The following is a 16,426-nucleotide window of genomic DNA, read 5'->3' as shown; positions in this document are numbered from 1 at the left end:
ACCTAAGTGTTAGTAGCTTAGGTAGAAGATACTTAAAGTTGTACTAAAATATTCATCTCATTCTACATTTATGACACAGAAACCTTAAAACTCCTGGAGCCGTATGATAAATCAGTGTTATTAAAATAATAAGATCAGTCATGCATGAGATGGTCTGCACATCGAGTACAGACATCCAAAACTTCTTATAGCTAATGCTTTTAGAATGCTTATTCCTGACTGTGAACCATTAAAAAACTGCATAAATATTTGTACAAATCACATTCATTCTGAAGAAATTCTCTCATTAGGAGAAATGAAGCACTTCCACAGTTGATGGTTTTTTCTAACATAAAACAGGTGAAACTTATAATCCCAATCACATGATATACCCAGGTTTTCAGATCCTTATCAAGTGTCATTCAGTCTCTTTTTTTTTCTCTAAGTTTATGGAATTTAATCTGTTTAGTTACAGGCCTCCATTGCTAAAAACATTTGATAAACATTTGCTCAAAATAATCTTCAGTGATTCACTTAATTCTACAATTCACTACAAATTTCCTACACTCAATTATTTATATTATATTACTATGCATAAGTATGAGGCTGTTTAAATGAAAGATTCTAACAAATCTCTGCAACAACGTTAAAGATTTAGTAGTGGTGTTTCATATTTACCCATTAGTGTGTTTAATGGAATGCAATGGACTCCTTATGATACATATTTAATTCCTCTTTCAATAACCCTGCAATGCTGAAGATTACATTAGCTAATCATCCAAACTTCACATGAACATTTGCAGCACAAAACATTGCTTGTGTTTGAAAGTAAATGCGCAGCATGCTGCTGAACCACAGTGACATGTTGTGGGCAGCTTACAAAACTTGTAAATATATTAATTTTTAACTACTCTCACTGCAATCTACAGCCTGTAACTTTCCTTTAAGTAACATACTTCTGAACTGACTTCATGAACTAGTGATATCACAATCTTATGACTCTGTGGACTTTAAGCGGTCAAAGGTATATCGTCATAGCCTGAAGAGAGGACTCCAAACCAGGCTAAAATGAAAAGGCATGAAACTTCTTTGACCTATCATCTTATCAGCAAATGTACCGTCGCTGAAGAACATGGGCAAGATCACTGTATTGGAGGGAAATGAGGGATTGCTGCATTCTCTGTTTCACGGAGATAAGGCTCACTCCAGACACACCAGATACATCAGACCTAGGAGACCTAGGAGCTTCTCGATGCGCAGAATGGACCAGTGAGGGTCTGTGATAAACTCCTTGTGACGACTGTACGCAGTGGTCTTGTCGGACTTTTGTTCCCCAGAACTGCAACTTCTAATGTTTAAGCGATGACCATGCTACTTATCACAAGAATTCTCCTCTTTGATCCTTACCACAGTTTACAAAGGCTGATGTTAAGCAGGCACTTGATGCATTGAGTGTCACCATCAGGAAACAAAAAACAGTCTACCCTAACACCTTTCAAATCATTGTCGGGTACTTCAATCAGGCTTGTTTGAGGAAATCTCTGCCTGATTATCATCAATATATCATCTACAGCACCGGGTGTCACAATACACTTAATCACTGCTATATTACAATTAGGAATGTATACCATTCCAACCCTTGACCACGTGTTGGAAAATCTAATCACTTAGTTCTCTACCTCCTTCCTGCATATAGCAGAGGCTAAAGAGCAAGTCTTAACAGATAAGGACAACAAAGAGATGGTCACAGGAAGCAGCTGAGTGGCTACGAGTTTGCTTTGAGTCAGTGGACTGGGCTCATGAGAGAATCTGAACCAATATGCTATAGTTGTCAATGAATTTATAAAGACAGTCAAAGATGAGTGTGCCCCAATAATATCATTCAAGGTCTTCTCCAACTAAAAGCCCTGGATGAACCATGAGATCCACATTCTCCTGAGGTGGCATTCCTGTCTGACGACCAAGTAAATACAAGTGGTCCAGGTAAAATCCCTGGAAAGCCACCTCCCATATGAAGTGGCAATTCCAGACCATTCTTGAATTGCTGAAAGATGCTTGTTATCTGCGGCAGAGCTTGAATTCTGCCACCTCTTACAAAGTAAAACCATGTGACAAAGGTGATTAGGTTTTGCTCCCTGACGAGCTCAATGCCTTCTGTTCTCACTTTCACCATCAACACATGGATAAACCTTCATGAACTCCCAAAGTCCCCTATCTTGTGATTTCAGTCTCTGAGGCCAATAGGCTAGCATCCTTCATGAGGATCAACCCACAGAAAGCATCCAGCCCAGAAGGGGTACCTGGCCAAGTACTAAAACCCTGCGCTAATCATTTGACTGGAGTGTTTACCGATAACCTTAACCTCTTGCTTCTGCAGTCTGAGGTACCCATTTGCTTCAAGTAAACATCAATTATACCTGTGCCTAAGAAGAATGTGGTGACCTGCCTGAATGACGATTGTCCCGTAGCACTTACATCCACTGTATCAGCTCCTGCCTGCTACACAACTTGGATCCATTCCAATTTGCCTACCATCAAAACAGGTCCAAAACACATGCCATCTCATTGATTCTTGAGTCAACCCTGGAAGATCTGGACAGTGAAGATGCATATATCAGAATGTTCTTCATTGACTACAGCTTGGCACTTCGTAATATCAACCCCTCAAAGCTAATCAATAAACTTCAAGACCCTGCCTTAGTAGCTCCTTTTGCAACTGGATCCTTAGTTGCCAACAACATCTCCTCCACAATCTCCATCGGCGCAGGTACACCACAACGCTGTGTGCTTAGCCCTCTGCTCTGCTTGCTTTATACTTATGTACAGCTTCAATGCCATATTTAAATTTGCTGAGACATCACTGTTGTAGGCCAAGTCAAAGCTTGTGACATATCTGCATATAGGAGGGAAATTGAAAATCTGTCTGAGTGGTGCCACACAACCCTTCCCCACCCCACCCCCCCTGCCTTTCACTCAATGTCAGGAAGACCAAGGAGTTGATTTTTGACTTCAGGAGAAAGAAACGAGAAATCCAAGAGCTAGTCCTTATCCAGGGAATCAGAGGTAGAGAACGTCAGCAACCTTAAATACATTGGTGTCATCATTCCAAAGGATCTGTCCTGAGTCCAACATGTAATTGCCTTTATGAAGAAAGCACCTCTACTTCCTCAGAAGTTGGTGAATATTTCGCATGACATCTAAAACTTCGACAAACTTCTGTAGATGCGCGGAGGAGAGTATATTGACTGGTTTCATCATGGTCTGGCATGGAAACACCAATGTCCTTGAATGGAAAAGCCTGCAAAATGTAGTGGATACGACCTATTCCATCATGGGCAAAGCCCTCCTCAGATCTGAACACATCTACATGGAGCTCTGTCACAGAAAAGCAGCATCCATCATCAGAGACCCCGACAACACCCCCCCACCACCATACCACCCAGGCCATTCACTCTTTTCACTGCTGCCATCAGGAAGAAGGTACAGGATCCTCAGGCTCTACACCCCTAAGTTCAGGAACAGTTATTACTCCCCGGCCATCAGGCTCTTGAACTAGAGCAAATAATTTCACTCAACCTCGCTTGCCCTGTCACAGAACTGTTCTCTTAACCTATGGAGTCACTTCACAGACTTTTCACCGCATGTTTCAATATTTATTGCTTACTTAGTTATTATTATTTTCTTTTGTTTTTGCACAATTTGTTGTCTTTAGTGCATTGGATGTTTGGCTGTCCTGGTGGGTCAGTTTTTCATTGATTCTATTGTGTTTCCTGTATTTACTGTAGATGCCCATAAGAAAATGAACCTCAGACTTGTATGTGGTGATATATATGTAGTAGGACAATAGATTTACTTTGAACTTTGGACAACCACTGAGCTAAGACTACAGATATTGTTGGTATTGCACACACTTTCGGGAATGGATATTTCAGGATGGGTGAAGAAATAAGCAGATGAGCAACCTTTAACTGAAGACGCAGTTTTCAATAAAACATGCAATTGTATTTCTGGAATTTATGTTAGGTTTGTACCATCCAAAGTAGTTTAAATACAGTCATCCTTTACTGAGATTGCTCTTCAGTGCTCCAGGGTAAATGAGCCTCAGAATATTATTAATGGCTTCAATAATTCTTTTAAAGTGAACCTATAATCTGTTTAAACAGTGGTGCCAAGTTAATGAAACTAAGTGCTGGATGTAATTGCCCAGTCATCTTATAATTTCACTTGATTTCTAAGGGAAGCTTTGAAATAACTGGCCTGTTTTTTTTTGTAAATTAATTTATTTCAAACTCACTATTCTTCTTTTAGAATGGAATATATTTGAGATCATAAGTAATAAAATCTATCTATTCAATCCAGCACAGAAGTACTGCTGGTATCATTTTCAATACTCCCATTTAAGTGGCTTCCCTGAAAGAAGCCTTTGTGTTTTTAGCTCTAGCATTCAACAGCAACTCACAACAACTTGTACAGTTATCTTGCCCTTAAATGTAAAAACTTCCTAAAGTTCATGGATGCATGGTGGACACAGTACCAAAGGGGAAGACATAGCGGATGACTAAAAAGAATTCGCTTTGATAGATTTGAAGAAAACTCTGAAAGAAAGAAGGTTTGAAGGAGTGACATGGCTGTTCACGTGTGGCGAATTTTACACAGTAAAATTCATAATCTGAATAGGATCTAAAAAGAAACTGGAAAACATAGTGGTCAAAGTTAGAGGAATAAGAAAACCCTAAAGATCTGGAAATCAGAAATAATAATGGAAAATGCTCCAATACTCAGAAAAGCAGGCAAGCTGTAAAGAGAGAAAAAGCAGTTAACATACCTGGACAACAAAACTACATCAGAATTTAAAATGTGAAGAATTAGGAAACCGGCTTATGTGCAGGATACAAGATAAAATGAATGATCTCTCAGAAATCTGTGTGAAAGCCTAATTTTATCTTTTAAAAAGTACTACATTGGGTACCATAGGTTTTATTCCCAATGGATAGGTTAGAATTTGCTGAACACCATTACTTGGTCAAGTGTGACTTGGAACAATATGTACCAGAATAATTGCTGAGGAGCATAATCCAACAGGAATTTGACTGAAACTGATTTGATCTGCTTCCTTATAATTGGCAGTAAAAACTGTTGCACTATCAAACATAAAGAAAAGTTAATTTTGAAAAATAACAGCAGGATGTTAATCATAGTGGCTTCTGGTAATATGTCATCTGAAAGGTCATCAGCCTGAAACATTAACTTTGTTTCCCACTTCACCAGATGAATTTTTTGGGAACATTTTTTGGGACCTTTGTCAGATGTTCTGCACTTGGTTGTGGAAGCAGCCACTCAGGATTCCATACCCTTTAAAAATCATTTGTTCAAAGAGATTGTACATAAACCTACTGATGACTCCAGAGAAATCATCAGTTAGGCTTGCTGGGGAATTGACAATGAGCCATCTGATTTCTGTGTGCAACAGCAAGTGTTCAAACTCTTTATCACCCTTAACACAAAAACTTCAAGTGCTCAAGATTTGAGAGTGTGGAACTTGATTTTATTTACCACTGTGATAACAGCATTTAATGATTTGTGCAACTGATTACTTAGGTTTTTGCGACAAGATGGTGTCTGTAAATTACACAGTGAACTGTTAATATGTTAAGTACAGCTTTTGTCAAGAAAGTAATAAACACAAAGGTGCCTCCCGTTATTGATGGTGATCACCTGTTACATAGCAAGAATGTTGATGAGCCAAATGTCCTTCTGTTAGAAAAATTGCTGAACAACCCAAAGTGTTGACTTACCCATTGTATCTGTAAATAACAACTCTTGGACTATGCTTTCATCTTTTATGAAACAAATTTAACCAAAAAGCAAAGACTCATTGCTTGGCAAAGTTGACTCATCCAACTGCAGAGCAAATTCTGTTGTCCTAAGTATGTTGCGCAATGTGTCTTACACATTCATGGACATTCAATTTATTCTTCTTTGAACAGAGTTGTCACTATGTGGAATCACTTTAATTATTTGGTCTGGTCACTTATGCAAAACCATACTCAGTACCTCTCTTACTGCTGGCAGAATCAGTTCTTCTCGAATTGCACAGGACTTCCCAGATTTAGCAATAAGCAATGAAATGTATGAAGCACTGTTTTGTCATGAAGTGCTGGCAAACAGGTTTTGAAGTATTTCAATTTTGGGAAGTTCTCACAAAGTGACTGAAAATAAGCCAAGTTTTTCTTTGCTTTATCAGTGTGTATTCTTTCCAAATGTTCAAGGATCCTGGATGGTTTCGCTGCCTCATTTGAAAAAACTTTTTCACACAATAGCCACATTAGCTGCTGTTGGTTGCTTGGTACTGGAGTAAATCCATACTTCAGATACTCCACACTATAAAGTCTAAACTTCTTTTTCATTTGGCCTGCTTTTGCCTTTTCCTTTATGGATTAACCACCATGGTCAGTCGCCCATTGTTTAGTCCAGCCTCGATCAATATAGGGGAAAGCTCATAGCTCAGGCAAAACCTGACACTCTGTCTGAAGGTACATAAAGTGGGGCAGCGATACCTTGGTTGGGCCAACAGTTAGAGAAATGCGGTCACGATCATTCGATATGGCTGATTCTGATCTCATTGAATGCCATACTCTAATTCCCAGGAATCACTGCATGATTGGAGAATGGGAATTGTACTAGCTAGCACTGTGCTCCAGTAGTGAATGGCAATAATGTGCACACTGGGCCCAGAAATAATATGATATCTTCAGTTCAGATTTCTCATAATATGCTAAATACAGAAGTGTCACTTTGCTTTTCAATAACTTTAACATGCGTCACACAAGGTCTAAGCAACAGTGGATAAGCAAGAGATGAGGTGATTACATGATCGTAATCAATTATGGGGTAATAAGGATCAAATGCTTACAATAAGTAATTCAGTTCTTACATTAAACCTATAATCCCTCATCTGCCCCCATGCTACCGAGTGATCCCCACCATCCCCTTCATCCCTTTTATTTTTATCACCCCCCCCCTTAGAAACTCCCACTGCCTCCGGGAGATGGGAAGGGGGGGGGGTGGAGGGTAGTGATATTGCCCACTTTGGGAACCATTATTCTAAATAATATAAATAGAACAATTTCTTTGCACATTAAACTTAATAAACCACAATGACCCAAAAAGGAGCCATCTCTTATACGCAAAACATTGGACAGCAACAGCATTGCTTTATCAAGTAGTTAAGTGCTAAATTGCTGGTAATTAGAAGTGAAAAATGGTTTATAACTATGTAATTATCATTTTAATAAATCATCTCATGTATTCAGAGTTAATAAAGTTGTCTACCATGTCCTACACTGAATTAAAAAAATAAATATGTAATGTGTCAGGGACAAGGAAGAGCTAATCAGTCCATGGACGACTATCCTTGCATAAAGATAACTGTTGCACTGGCATTTTTTTCACTACTAACTGCATTCACATTTCTGGAGGTGTGTTCAGGCACAATTGTAAAATGAAGCCTGAAATCCATCAGCAGTGACCTGCAATTTTATAGACATAGCAGCACGGACAAGGGTTGAAGAAGCAAACCACCTTTGCCAAAGATCTCGGCCTGAAACGTTGACTGTTCACTTTTTTCCATAGATGCTGCCTGGCCTGCTGAGTTCCTCCAGCATTTTGTGTGTGTTATACCTTTGCTACTGTGTTCTCTTTACCAAAAATGTCACATCAGAAAACTGACAGAATATAACAACGAATCATTCATCCACATTCCGCTACAGTTTATATAAATATTATAACAATTAGTAACTAATGGGCATAGAGTACTGACTGGTGCCAGTGCTCTATAACATTTAATTTATAATTAACTCCTTACTATTTAATGTTGAACAGCATCACTATTTGAGGGTAAACATTTGATAGGATGTTTTCATGTTCATGCTAAAGCTATAGTGCAATAACTTTCAACATATAATTATTGAAATGGAATCTACTTTACTTTGCTTGCTGGGCTTTGGGTCAATCAATGGGCACATCTGATGACTTTAATGGATACAGCAAATCCACATTCCATGGCAGAGGTCTATTATTTATGCTTCTAATCAGAATGGTCTCACACACACTTTCACCGACATGAGCAAACTTTTGGCGATTACAGACAAATCTGACCAGACCTGCTTACTTTATAACACAACTGGTTTGTGTCAGTTATTTGAACAGTTTAGATTAACCAAGTCTCAGCAGATGGAAGTGATATTTAAATCCAACAGGCACAGGAAAATAGACAACGCTTCCCACATACACAGAACAAGTCAACTGGGATCAACCTAAAACCTTTACTATCATATTAAACATAACGATTCCACTTTATCACATTTAGACCAAAATGTACTTTCAATTATTGCAACCTTTTGCCTCTAGTCCTTTTATTTTGTATATTTAAATTGTGTCACATTTTACACAAAAAGCATTCTATAAAATTAAATCTCAGTTATTTTAATTTAATCCTCTTTCCTTACAAAACTGTTTGCAATAACATAATTTTTATTACTAGCCCCAAACCATGACATTTAAGTGTTTATAACCCTTTCTCAAAACGTGTTCCAATAAAAATGAGAGCAGAAATTTTGTTCTTTTTCATACCCTTTCTGTAGCATAAATGTTTTTGTAAAGACATGCATGATTGTGACAACCATTAACTTAACCAATTATTCTGACAAAATTGCTCAAACGCCCGCATTCTTAAATTTTATGTCAGCATTGTCGCTTTGTTTAAATCAAAGCATTGAAAGTAATATCTGCTATTATTTCCAGGGCTTAAATGCTCACATGATATTGCAATTGTGTCATCATATAGCTGATAAATTTAAAATGCACTCGTTGGTCAATTGAACTTGAAAATACCCATGGCTGAAATAAGTGAACAATCTATAGGTTAACAGGCAAGACTGAAGCTGCACCTTAAATAATTATAATTTCTCTTTCCCTGAGACTTCAAAAGAACTTCTATATAAAAAGGAAAATGACCAAAGGATGTAATGAGCATATAGATATATTCATCAATTTTTAAACATTAAATTAAACTCTCCTTCCCACTGAAAGCAAAGTCAACATACAGACAGAAATATTGTCTTCTATTTTTAAACCTAATATCAGTGAAGTACAGTATTTGCCACCTATATTTTGTTAAGTGATAAATAAACTGAATATTCAATCTGCTCTTTCACTGAAATATAACTATAAATGATTTATTCTGCTGCACTAGCTCAGGAAATTTTAATTGGTGCCTAACCCAAACTCAGTAAAATAGTGTACAGTTTCACTGTCCATTTTAAATTCCCTCATTAGTAGACACATTTAACAAATGCAGTGGTTCCTGCTTTAAATGAAAGATTCCATTGAGTACACCAAGTCATTAAATCCATGAAGGTTCCAGGATCTATATCCGGTCTGTGCTGAGTTAGTTGATCAAAACAAAGACAACGTACCTCAGAATAGCTAATGAAAATGTCTCTAGCATTTTACCCCTGACATTTATCCAGTAATCCCTTGGAAGCTGCCTTTTTTTGCAGACTTAGAACTGAATTTGGCCTGACTGTGTTATCACTTTGGTTGAAAAGGAATCTAATACTTGCATGTTAAGTTAGTGACTCAGTTAAAGTGCACAATAGAATCCAAAGGCATCGATAAATAATTCCTTTCTCTGATTTTCTTGATCTACTGAGTTGCTATTATAATGAAGCAACTTAACCTGCTTCAGACAGTTAATTATTTTTGAGGCTCTGTGGATCTTCTTTGTTTTTGGTACTGTTGTACAGCACTTTTGAAATGTATGACATGACAGACACCAGCCAACTGTACATTAAAGGTCAGCTGAAGTATGATATAAACAACCATGATGGTTCCAAAATTGCATCAATTCAATGACCTATTTCTGTGAGCTTAACTGTTCTCTATCAGGGTGGAATTCTTATCTAACTTAGATCTGAGCAGAGCTCCTTACAGGTAAAAAGTTTCCATGTGAAACCAGTACGTAACATAAACTAGGGCTATCACATTAGAACCTTCTCATAAAATGATCCAGCATGGCCAAGTGGTTAAGGCGTTCATCTAGTTATCTGAAGGTCGCTAGTTCGAGCCTTGGCTGGGGGTTGCGTGTGTGTCCTTGAGCAAGGCACTAAACCACACATAGCTCTGCGACAACACCAGTGCCAACCTTGGACAATATTGGTGGCATGGAGAGGGGAGACTTGCAGCTTGGGCAACTGCCGGTCTTCCATAAAATAAACATTGCCCAGGCTTGTGCCCTGGAAACCTTCCAAGGTGCAAATCCATGGTCTATCGGGACTACACAAAATGATCCAGATGCTATTGTTTATCATGCAGATGTCTCTTTAATTTTCTCTCAAAGCTGGTCAAAATAAAATAAAATTGTCCTTATACAGCCTTTAATATTTCAAAATATTCAAATGAGCATGATCAAACATAATTTAACACACACTCAGTGTTTTTTTTTTGCTGCTATAGCCCATCCACTTCAAGGTTCAGTGTGGTGTGCTTTGAGAGATGCTTTCTGCACACCACAATAGTAATGCATGGTTATTTGAGTTACTGTCGCCTTCCTGTCAGCTTGAAACAGTCTGGCCATTCCCCTCTGATTTCTCTCATTAACGAGGCATTTTCCACCGCAGAACTGCTACTGACAGGAAGTCTCTTATTGTTTGTTTATTTGCACCATTCTCTGTACACTCTAGTTGTGCATGAAAATCCCAGGAGCTTCTGAGATACTCAAACCACCATCGTCTGCACCAGCAATTATTCCATGGTCAAAGTCACTTAGATCACATTTTCCCACATTCCAAACAACAACTGACCCTCCTGATCATGTCTGCATGCTTCTATGCTTTGTGATGCTGTTTAGATATTTACATTAACAAGCAGGTATATGGGTATACCTGATATGATGGCCTCTGAGTGTATGAAAGCCTGGACAATGTAGTAGTTATTACAAAGTATTGTAAAGGATAAAATAGAGGTTGGGAAGCAGAGTTTATAGGGCAGAGTTCCAGGGATTTGGCCTAGACTTGCTCCTGTGTTAAGTCAGTTAACACAGAACGCACAGAATCACTCAATCTAGGCTTTTCAATATTCAGTTGACTTTAATGAGATCACGCTCCCTCATTCTTCTAAACCAGCACATACAGACCGAGAAGCATCAAAAATGCCTTATGCCATATGATTAACCATCTAATTCCTGGGATCATTCTCACGAACCTCCTCTGAACCCCCTCCAATGCCAGCACATCCTCTTTTAGATCAGGGGCCCAAAACTCCAAATGCTGTCTGATCAATGCGCTATTCATGGTACAAAAATAAGGCTATTCAACCTATCACGCGCAAAGTGAGTTAATACTCCTGCTCTCAATTTTTTTGGTCTCATAAGGAACAACCATGAATAGATGGTCTCTTCTCATATCAATATGATTCCAAAATCTTCTCTGCACATTTCCTGATGCTTTCATGTGCTAACCTGAATGCACTTTATTCAGTTCTAATGAGACCTCTCTATTCTCATCAGCCTTCATATCCAATTTATTTACCTGTTGAATTACCTTCAGAGGTCTGTGGGCCTGTAGTCCAAGACCTTTCTCTGCTCCTCTACACTTCTTTGAATCAGTTATCAATTATTAAATTGCTTTATTTTGCAATGAGAAAGCATATGCCTTCTGTATTGACTAGTATAGCACAGATACAAGCCCTTTGGCCCAATGAATCCATACAGACCTCAGTATTCGGCAGCTAGTCCTAATTTCCTACATCCAGCCCGTAACCTTCCAATGTCCCTCCATATACCTATCTAAATAACATTATAGTACCTTCTTCAATCACTTCTTCTGATAGCTCGTTCCATATACTCATCAGCTCTCACTCAAAATCTATGACTTGCTGTTTTGGTCTTCCCTACTCTGAGGGAAAAGACTGTTACCATCGCACTTTATCTATGCCTCTCATAATTTTAAACATTTCTATAAGGTTGACCCTAACCCTGACGCTAACCGCATCCCTAACCCTAATCCTTACGTAACTAGCTCCATGCTCAACCTCTTTGCACAATCATGACTAACATAGTATATCTTATTCCTCCCCTTCATGTGAACCAACAGTCATAATTTGCTTTTCCTTATCTTCCACGGCACATTTGAAATTGCAATAGGTCGGAAAACTCCCACGGAATTTCGGAGTCAAAAAGTCCCAACTACTCCCTTGGATTCTAACCAGGTCACAACATTTTCTGGCTTTGACCCTCATAATTCAGAAGTTCTGACTTCCTAAATGTGAATATATCTTAAGCAATAACAAGAATGAGCAATCAGCCGCAAGTCAGACCAATGCACCCCTCAATATTCTTCCAGATCACCATTCTGCAAGTACCAATAAATTATCTAGTCATGTTAACACATTATATCATCTGGCGTTTTTTTCTTTTCTCAGGTGCATATAGCTGAATCTATTACACCATTTTGCATTCTTTGCCACAAGTGTTATGACATATCTTACATCTCTCAGACATGGATTTTCATTATAAAATATAATACTTTCTTAGGGTAGGAAAGTATCTTTCCCCATTTGTAAATGAGCCTTATTATTGGAATTACTTCTGTGTGCTGCTGGATCATAGGGCGTCTCAGAAATTGCTCTCAGTTCCAGAGCTCCTATAATCATTACCATAGATTTAATACTATATCATGTAATCTCACTCAGTATCGATAAAATAATTCTGTGCAGCAGTTCCTACCATCTATTCTTCACATTATCTTTGAAGGCAGAAAAGCCATTCTCTGCCTTTTTCTAGCATTCTCACCCATAGGACATCAGCACATGTAAGCTACCAGGTACCATAGAAGAACTTAGACATTCCTGTTCATTTTAATGCTATGCTTATCTGGTTTCATCAAAATGAATCTGTACATTTGATGAAACACAGACCGACAGCTGCGTACAGTATACTGTAAAGTGCAAAGCTTCAGTGTGCCTTACCATACTGTTTTCAAAGGATTGTTCAAGCTATTAACATTAATTTCCCATCAGGAATAGGGAGCCATTAGTTTGTCATAATGATATAAGAACTGTTTTGCTTCAAAAGGCTCTGTTATCGATAATATTGACTGGTGGGCAAAGAGAAAAAGAGGGAGGAGATCCTTGCAGCTTTAATGGATTTCAAATGCAGAAGGAGAAGTTTCAAATGTGGTGTGAAAGATAAGGCATAGAAGAGTAAATTTATAAAATTATTCCACCATGTGATGGCTAATGAAGCAAAGAATGCTTGAATATATCCTGAAAAAGATGTCAATCTGCAGACAGGACTACAGATTTTCGAATTTTTTTCTCTGAAGACAGTATTTTTCTCAGGGAAATCAAAGTATTTATTATTTAATAAAGCAATGTGTAACATAATAATACTTTACTCTGAAAAAATGGGGATTTCCTCAAATGGACTATTTTAAACTAACAGGCATCTGAACGATATGCAGAGAAGAAGGAAATAGTGGATTACAATTTGCTGCTATCTGTCCTAATTTAATTGTATTCACACTTTGTGCAAAATGTGTTTCAAATTAAATGAGACTGAGCTTCAGTTGCTCGGACAGCACAGTCAGATTTCAGCCTTGCTGTGGTATAAACATAGCTTTCCTGTCTGAAGGCAGAACAAAAATAAGATTGAGAATAATATGGCTTGTTTACCACACAGAAATTAACATTCGCTTTTGTTGTTTATCCCCTAACCTCGGCTGCTATGGAAACCTCATTAATTATAATTGGGTTGCTGTGACAGATGATATTTCTTCACCCTGTTAATCCACTCAACCGAAAGCCAATTGCAGGCACATCCTAATCCAGCAAACTGATTTCAAATATTCTCATTACCGTTTGTAAATAATCTGACCTCACACATTTTCTTTGCTGCTCTTTTTCACTTTCAGCGGGTTTTCTGATCAAAAACACCTTGCTACAGATTCCCATTCCTTTTCTTCCAACATAAACTCCTTGCCTCTGCGTTAACTTCTATTTCTCCAGTCATATTCATATCCTTTTCTCCTCATGAAATCTTTGTCCAATATTCTTATTTACTACTGTTAGGTATGAGTCCCAGCAGTGCATTTTTTGTGTCATCAGCTGACTATGAGAGTCTCCGAGACATTTCAGGAGGTGCAGCCCAAATTACTTGAAAACACTAGCAGTTCATCATTATCACTTCATGTTACGACAGAACCCTTTTGGAGTAAAGCAAGCCTAAAATGTGAGTATCTGTTTGACTTGAAATTTGAACGTGTATTTTTTTTTTAGACATTGTGCTTGTAAAGTTTTTTTTTTCTCTGTGATCAGGGAGAAATACTTCAAAATAATGTCAAAAAAGTTGAAAATAAACAGCGCACCAAAACAATATTATGTTTAAGAAAATAACAAGATTGAAGTTGAAGTAGCATTTTGATTATGAACAGCAACCTTTAAGATATTTCTTTGCTGATCTCATGTGACTGTGGTTATATTACTGAATGTAGGTGCCAGGCCATTAAAGCTCTTGGAAAGATTAATGATCCCAGACCAATAACCAATTATCAAAGGGACATAAAAATTTCTTAACATTAAAATATTGAGCATTCCCCTCTGAGCATACTGATTTTCTGCCACAATCGATTCTCTTTCAAATTCACTCTGGCCATATTGTGATTTGCTCAGTGAATTCTGGAGATGCTTGATATATAACCAGGAAGATACAGAATGCTCTGCTCCATGCTTCTCTACAAGAACAAATCACCTAGCAAAGAGGGTGAAATTTGAGAATGGATGTCCATTATCTCCCTGGAATCACAAAGACAGATAATGGGGTAGAAGCTCAAGTGTGTTACGGAGGTGATGTGATACTGAGTCATTAAGCTACCTGATGAAATATGCCCCTGGGATCATCATTTCTATCAGCAAATGTAGAGTGAATTTGATTGCCTTCACCTTTTAGCTTGTGATATGGTTCAGAATGGCAAAGATTCCAAAAGTGGTTTGCCTTACAAGGAATCGTATCTGTCATTAGCAAATTGCTTAAACTTACATAGAAAATACATCATTAAAACTGGTTCTTCCACCAACCATAGTTTAGTGGCACTGATCTTCATTCTCAGATGAAGATCTCAGAAGTAGGGTTGACTGGGGTGGCGTACACAGAAGAAAGTTTTGTGGATCACGTAGGAGGGATTTAACTCTGAGATGGTAACAAAAGAGGTAGGGGGATTATGACATGACTGGAAAAATTAGGGAAGCAAAACTAGAAAGGTAGGAGAATAGAAGAGATGCAGAGATATAATAGAGATAAAATAAGCAACTTTGAGGTGATGACTCCCAGGAACCTGAAGCTGCCCAACCTTTCTACCACTGATCTCTCAATGAGGATCTCAATTTCCCCTTCCTAAAGTCTACAATCAATCTCTTGGTTTTACTGACATTCACTGTGTATTTTTTGTTACAAAACTATTGAACTGGCTGATTTATCTCACTTCTGTACACCTCTTTTTTGCCATCTGAGATGTTGCCAACAACAGTGGTGTCATCAGTGAATTTATAGATGGTATTTGAGCTGTGCTTAGCCACACAGTCATGTGTGCACAGAGAGTAGAGCAGTGGGCTAATCACACATCCCTGAAGTGTGCCTGTGTGGATTGTCAGCAAGGCGGCAATGGTATTCCAGATCTGCACTGACTGGTCTCCCCATAAAGAAATCAAGGAATCAGTTGCAGTGGGAAGTGCAGAGATCCGGATTTAGACGCCTGTTGATTAGTAGTGAAGGGATGGCGGTGTTATGCCTGATGCATGTTTTACTGTTGTCCAGATGTTTCAAGCCAAATGAAAAGTCGAGGAGATTGCGTCTGCTATTGATCTGTTGTGGTGGTAGGGAAATTGCATCAGGTCCTGCTCCTTCCTCAGGCAGGAGTTAATTCCTGCCATGACCATCCTCTCAAAGTACTTCATCCCTGTAGATGTGAGTGCTACCGGAGGATAGTCATTGAGGCAGCTCACCCTGCTCTTCTTGGGCACCATTATGATTGATGCCCTTTTGAAGCAGATGGGAAGCTCACACCGCATATGTGAGTTTTTGGACACTCCAGCCAGTTGGTCAGCACAGATTTTCAGTACTCTGTCAGCTACACCATCAGACTCTGAAGTCTTGTGAGGGTACACCCTCTTGAAGGACATTCCAACATTGTCTTTCGAGGCAGAGTTCAAAGGGTCTGCAGATGCTGTGGGGGTTTGCATAAATGTAGTCTTATTCTCTCTCTCAAAGAGTGCATTAAAAGCAGTCAGCTCTTCAGAGAGTGAAGCATTTATACTGGTAGGTAGGCATGCAAACCATGTCACAGTTGTCGTGCATCCAACAGCATTTCTAACTTCACAAGGAATTGTCTTTTTG

General features: G+C 38.5%; 1 protein-coding gene across 1 annotated transcript in view; it reads left to right on the top strand.

The window, feature by feature from the left end:
* The first annotated feature begins 14,190 nt into the window (after positions 1 to 14,190).
* LOC132397811 (protein shisa-like-1) overlaps positions 14,191 to 16,426 on the top strand; it is a 35,747-nt gene continuing 33,511 nt past the window's right edge. The window contains exon 1 of the mRNA XM_059976566.1: positions 14,191 to 14,266. The gene's annotated coding sequence lies outside the window, so the exon portion shown is untranslated. The remainder of the gene's footprint in view (positions 14,267 to 16,426) is intronic.

Source organism: Hypanus sabinus, chromosome 8, assembly GCF_030144855.1.
Source record: "Hypanus sabinus isolate sHypSab1 chromosome 8, sHypSab1.hap1, whole genome shotgun sequence".
Classification (NCBI taxonomy): Eukaryota; Metazoa; Chordata; class Chondrichthyes; order Myliobatiformes; family Dasyatidae; genus Hypanus; species Hypanus sabinus.
This window is presented reverse-complemented; position numbering and strand designations above follow the sequence as displayed.